The following is a 6,569-nucleotide window of genomic DNA, read 5'->3' on the forward strand; positions in this document are numbered from 1 at the left end:
ATATCATAATGTAATAGAGAATACATGATGCTATGCGTTCATCAAAACCCATAAACCTTACAACACAAAATGCATGCCGACTGAGAAAACACTTGCTGAGGGTGTATACCAAAAGGACACAGGATACAGCCGAAAGAGCTCCCAGTGGCCAAAGCTAGAGCTATTAGAACAACAAAAAACTTTAAAAGTAATATTGGATTATAATCCAAAGTATAAAGTAAAGAGCCATGAGTTCATACCGATACAAATAAATAAAGATAAATCTCATGTGCAGAAGAATCCCAAAAAATGTATGTAGATACTCTGTCCTCAAGAAGATGGAATATAACTCCCCCACTCCTTCAGTGTAGACTGAGCATAGTGACTTCCTTCCAAAGAGTGCAGTATGGAGAGAGAGAGAAAAAGAACAACTTCACAGTGCAGAAACCTGGCAAACACTACCTCAGCCAGCTGACTAAGGCTACTATCAACACTGATAAGTCACATTCATAGTATGTACCTTTCATATGATGTGATGAAAACAGCGCTTTAACTCTATGGTCTTCTTCCCTGAAACATACAACCCAAGTTTAATAATATGATAAATACTAGACAAATCTCAATTGAGGGACATCTATAAAACCAACCAATACTCTTCAAAACCTGTCAAGATCAGGGTACTTTGGCTGGCTGTTGGAAAGCATGTGACCTTTAATCTCAGGGTCATGAATTCAAGCCCCACACTGGGTATAGAGATTACTTAAAAAAAAATGTTTTTTTGTCAAGATCCTCAGAAACAAGGAAAGTCTAAGTAGCTGTCACAGCCAAGAGAAGCCTAAGGAGATGTCATGTAATGTGGTGTCCTGGAGAAGATTCTAGAAAAGGATATTAGGGACAAACTTAAAAAAAAAAGAATAAAGTATGGATTTTAGTTAGTAGTAATGTATCAATATTGACTAACTGTAACAAATGCACCACAATAATCTGAGATATGAAATAATAGAGAATACTGGGTGTAAAAACTATTCTAAAATTTTAAGTTCATTAAAATAAAATTGAGAATCATACAATTATAGAAAGTGGGAAATAGAAGGAACCATAAAAATTACCAATTAAACCCTTTAATTTACGAGGGGGAAAACTGAGGATGTATAGTAGAACTTAATAGCCTGCACTTTGGAGAAGTCCTTGAGACAACAGTGGTGGCTATCTGCTGAACTTCGTTCTCAGGGACACTATAACATTAGTCATAGTATGTGACAGATGATAAGTAACTACTGAATGGTGAATAATTTCCAAAAACCTACCCTCTACCCAAGTGTTGTGTCCATTCAATTTATTTATTTAAAAAAAATTTTTTTGATGTTTATTTATGTGTGTGAGACAGAGAGTCAGAGTGCGAGTGGGGGAGGGGAAGAGACAGAAGGAGACACAGAATCTGAAGCAGGCTCCAGGCTCTGAGCTGTCAGCACAGAGCCTGACATGAGGCTTGAACTTATGGACCACGAGATCATGACCTGGGCCGAAGTCAGATGCTCAACCTACTAAGCCACCCAGGCGCCCCTTTTCAATTTATTTATTAACCCGTTCATTCATTTAACAAATATTTACTGAGTGTCTGGTATCATAATTTTTACTCCTAGAACTATAATTACTTAGAAACTCTATCCAAAGGAATGACATTTTGGCCATTTTCCATATCTGACTTTGTTGAAAACTCTGTTTAGCTGATTTAAGTTTCTAAGTATCCAAGGAAGAATTGTTGCAAGCCAAGTATTAACATTAAATAGACGGAGGAGACACCTTAAGAGAACAATGGCTCTTAGGAGTCTTACGAGAGCATATATGTGGTCCATTTACACTCAAGTCATGGGCTACGACCTTTTTGAACGGTATCCCGATCTCCGATCTCTCATTCTACTCCTTTCACTATTTATGAAAGCAATAAGTTAAGAGCCTAGTTTTGTCTTGCTCTCCAGTTTCTGCTCCACCTCTCGCCAGCTGTGAGCGTGATCTTGGCCAACTTACTTCATCTTTTTAAGGTTCAGTTCCCTCATCTGAAAAATTACCTCATAAAAGAATGTTGCTTAGGTTAAAGAAACCAACATTGCTAGAGTGTTTAACACACTTGGCAATGACATTATTATTCCTAATATCATTACTATTATTGTTATCATTACCAACCTACCAGATGCTTGTAGCGGTGAAATAACTTTGGGAGGCTTAGGGCAATAACTCAGGGTCCACAAGAGAACACACGCTGGCACACTTAATCGTTCGTTTTTTCTAGGTATAATAAGTGGGTTGTTTCTAACAAACCACAGAATTGTTGTTGGGATTTGGGCTATGATTCTATTTACTGTCAGCCCAGTGCCTCTTTTAGACTGCTAGGAAACTAAAGGGGTTATTTTCAAGTTCCTTTCCTTCTTGGCCTCTTTTCCTGCCAACGTTTTTTTTTTTTTAATGTTAATATTATCATTCGTTCTAAATATTCCATGGCTCCTTAAAAGTGGATAGTTTTTCCTGATACACTCCTCCCCTGATGTTCATTTTTAATTCATACTTAATATTATATTTAAAGATCACATCATTCAAGGTGCTCATATGTTATCATATTTTTATCATATTTAAAGATCACATTACTCAAAACCTCTGTGTATAAACGCTAAGCAAAAGCCCAGCCCACCCAGCAGGGGTGGTGCCCCCCTCTCCATGCCCAGGTAAAAGAGGTCTTGTGTTGGCTATTCTAAGAGTCTCTGAGCAAGAAGTCTCTGCCTCCAATTCCCATTCTAGCCACGGCTGCCTGTGTGGGAATCCTAGCAGCTGCCAAGTACATCAGCCCTTTGAAATTGCACCCCCATAGGAATGCCTCTTGGAAGCAGTGCTGTTCCTGTAGTTGTAATGGCATCAGCTCAACACTCTACTCAACAGCTCCTTGGTACTTCTGCTGCCTCCTCCGGGGCCTCACTTGAGACTACTCAGTGGGGTCTGTTCTCATAAGTTCCATGTCAGTGGCAGAAAGCTACGTCTAAGTAATAGAGGTTATCTTGTTCAACCCAGCTGCAAAAACCATTCTAAGCACAAACGGTCCAACTTCAGAGGACATCTTAAGGGAAACTTTGAATAGTTTTAATAAAAAAGAATACTCTTTTATCAAGTTCAAAAAAGTTAATAAAACAGGTTAATTGTTTCTTTTTAACTGATTGAAGACTTTAAAGGGATTTGAGAAAGTAATTTTATCTGTGGCTCATTAGTACTGCGACAGACAGACTGCAAATTAGTTTACAATGAGCATGATTATTCTGAAACTCCTTTTGTCAAGGATACTCACATAAAACAGGTCCTGTTTCCCTCTTGGGAGGAAACTGTGAAGGTTAAAACCAGATGCTGCTTTTCCCCACACTGCCACCCTCAGTGACTCCAGAAGGATGTAAGCCTGAGGGAGATGAGAGAAAGGGGTCAATTATGGAACAGTGGAGCAGCAGATTCTAAATCAGGGCATATGCATGAGCTCCCAGAGATCCCAGAAATCAGAGGAAGCGCTTATGTGGGTTTCCAGTTTTTCATAAGCTTTAGATATCTGATGCCTAAAATTATTTATATCCAAGACATCTCCCGAAACTCCAAATGATGGGAAGGATTTTGTCGTTGTTGTTACTGTTTGTTTGTTTATAAAATGCTAATCAGCTTGCTTTTTAAATTTAATACCAATCAATACTTTTAACAAAATTGCTTAAGTTCCATATCAAACTTTTCTCTACTCATGAGTTGACTATGTCACTAATTTGTGGGGCTTTTCTATTTGTAACAAATCTGATTGGACATTAGGTTGATAAGATATACCTACATAAATCACACACACACACATACACATACACACACATATACTATCACATAAAAATATAGCAGGGAGTATTTTCTAGAAAATGGGCAGTATATTTAAATGTCCTCACTTACCACACATAAGAGGTTTACTTTGGGAGACTCCAGAGACTGTCTCGAAGAGAGAGATGGCCTCCAGAGCAACATAAACCAGGGTTTGATGAGGTCTAAGTAACCGGCTGTCAGGAGAGAAAACAAAACAAACAAGATGTCTTAAGTCTCCACATATAAGAAGACAAACAGTGGCTTCAGATTTGAATCCCAAATTAAAAGTCAATTAAATGCAAGGAAACAAAATGAGCAGTGCAATAAAAGAAATTTAAAAAAAGAATCAACACACAGGAAAATAACAGTAAAATAAAGAGGAAAAGAGAGAACTCATCTACAAGAAAATCAATTTGTTGTTGGCACCATACTTCTGGTCTAGATTGATTGACATGGGGTAACAAGATGGATAGCTCACAAGATGGAGTGAAGGCTGTATAGTTTCCATTTTCCTCTTCCAATGCACATATGTCTATACTTTTAAGTCATACACATAAACTAACCCTATCTGTGGCATTTTTTTAGCCAGTATCATAGGAAACACATTTATAAATATACAAAGAATATATGTAGTTAATTGCACATATGCCCCTCATCTCTTTTCTTGAATTCCATACCTTTTGCTCCAGCTTCAATAAAACGGAGACTAGAGATTTGATCTCTCTTAGGACTGACAACTGCTTCTGGTCTTGTTGCTTTTCTCTACACTTTGCTCTACAAACCTCCATATCAGGGTGTGCATGTACGGCTTCCCTCAAACAGCTGTCAACAGGGGCCTTTCACTGACCTCCATTCTTCTTGACATGCCCTTTCTTTGACTTCCATGATAATACTCTCCTGATTTTTCCACTGCTTCTTGCTCTCTAGTCATCCCTTAAATGCCAGTGGTCCCTAAGATTCTGATTCTGATTCTGATTAGCCCTATTTTCTTCTTACTCTATAATCCATTCTGAGAAGCACAATAGTGAAGGGCATGGACACTAGAACTACATTGCAAGGGACTTGCCATTTTCTGGCTCTGCGTGAGATATGGGGCAGGTTACTTAAAATCTCTGATGTTTCCGCATTTATAAAATGGGACTAATAACAGTATCTACTTCATGGGCTCATAAGGAGAGTAAATGAGTTTCAGACATGTGAAGTGCCTGGCACACAGAAAATACTTGGTAACTTTTAAGGGGTAAAGCCATGACTTCAACTATCATTTAGTTGAATAACTTGATTAGTTATTTAGTCAATATTTTGTTGATTAATTGGTAAACTCTAATTGTCTGGCCCATACTTTTTTCTGAGCTCCAAGTCCATTTAACCAAGGGCTTACTAACCATTCCTAGCTGCATCTAGGACTCCTCAAAGTCAACATTCATAAACTAAGTCATTTCTTGAAGTAGCAGAAAAAGAAATTAAGAAAACAATCTCATTTAAACTGCACCCAAAATAGTAAGATATCTAGGAATAAAACTAACTAAAGATGTGAAAGATCTGTACTCTGATAACTACAAAACATTGATGAAAGAGACTGAAGATGACACAAAGAAATGGAAAGATATTCCATTGCTCATGGACTGGAAGAACAAATATTGCTAAAATGTCTATACTACCCAAAGCAATCTACACACTTAATGCAAACTCTACCAAAATTCTAACAGCATTTTTCACAGAACTAGAACAAAAAAAATCTTAAAATTTATGTGTAACCACAAAAGACCCTGAATAGCCAAAGCAATTTTGAAAAGGAAAAGCCAAGCTGGAGGTATCACGATTCCAGACTTCACATTATATTACAAAGCTGTAGTGATCAAAACAGCATGGTGTTGGCACAAAAATAGTATTGGCACAAAAATCCTTAGATCAGTGAAACAGAGTAGAAAACCCAGAAATAAACCCACAATCATATGGTCAATTAATCTTCAACAAAGCAGGAAAGAATATCCAATGGAAAAAAAGACAGTCTCTTCCACAAATGGTGGGAAACTGGTCAGCTACAAGCAAAATAATGAAACTGAACCATTTTCTTACACCATACACAAAAACAAATTCAGAATGGATTAAAGACCTAAATTAAGACTTGAAACCATAAATATCTTAGAAGAGAACACAGGCAGTGATTTTTCTGACATTGACTGTAGAAGCATCTTTCTAGATATGTCTATTAAGCCAAGGGAAATAAAAGCAAAAATAAACTATTGAGACTACATCAAAATAAAATGCCCCTGCACAGTGAAGGAAACAATCAACAAAACTAAGTGGCAACCTACAGAGTAGGAGAAGATATTTGCAAATGACATATCCAATAAAGGGTTAGTATCTAAAATATATAAAGAACTTATACAACTCAACACTCAAAAAACAAATAATACAATTTAAAAATGGGCAGAAGACATGAACAGATATTCCTCCAAGAAGACCTCTAGATGGCTAAATGACAAAGGAAAAGATGCTCAACATCACTCATCATCAGGGAAATGTAAATCAAAACTATCAAAACTACAGTGAGATATCACTTTATACCTGTCAGAATGGTTAAAATCAAAAACAGAAGAAATAACAAGTTCTGGCAAGCATGTGGAGAAAAAGGAACCCTCTTGAACTGTTGGTAGGAATGCAAACTGATGCAGTCACTGTGGAAAACAGTATGGAGTTTCCTTAAAAAGTTAAAAATA

This window comes from Felis catus, chromosome B1 (genome assembly GCF_018350175.1).
Source record: "Felis catus isolate Fca126 chromosome B1, F.catus_Fca126_mat1.0, whole genome shotgun sequence".
Taxonomy (NCBI): domain Eukaryota; kingdom Metazoa; phylum Chordata; class Mammalia; order Carnivora; family Felidae; genus Felis; species Felis catus.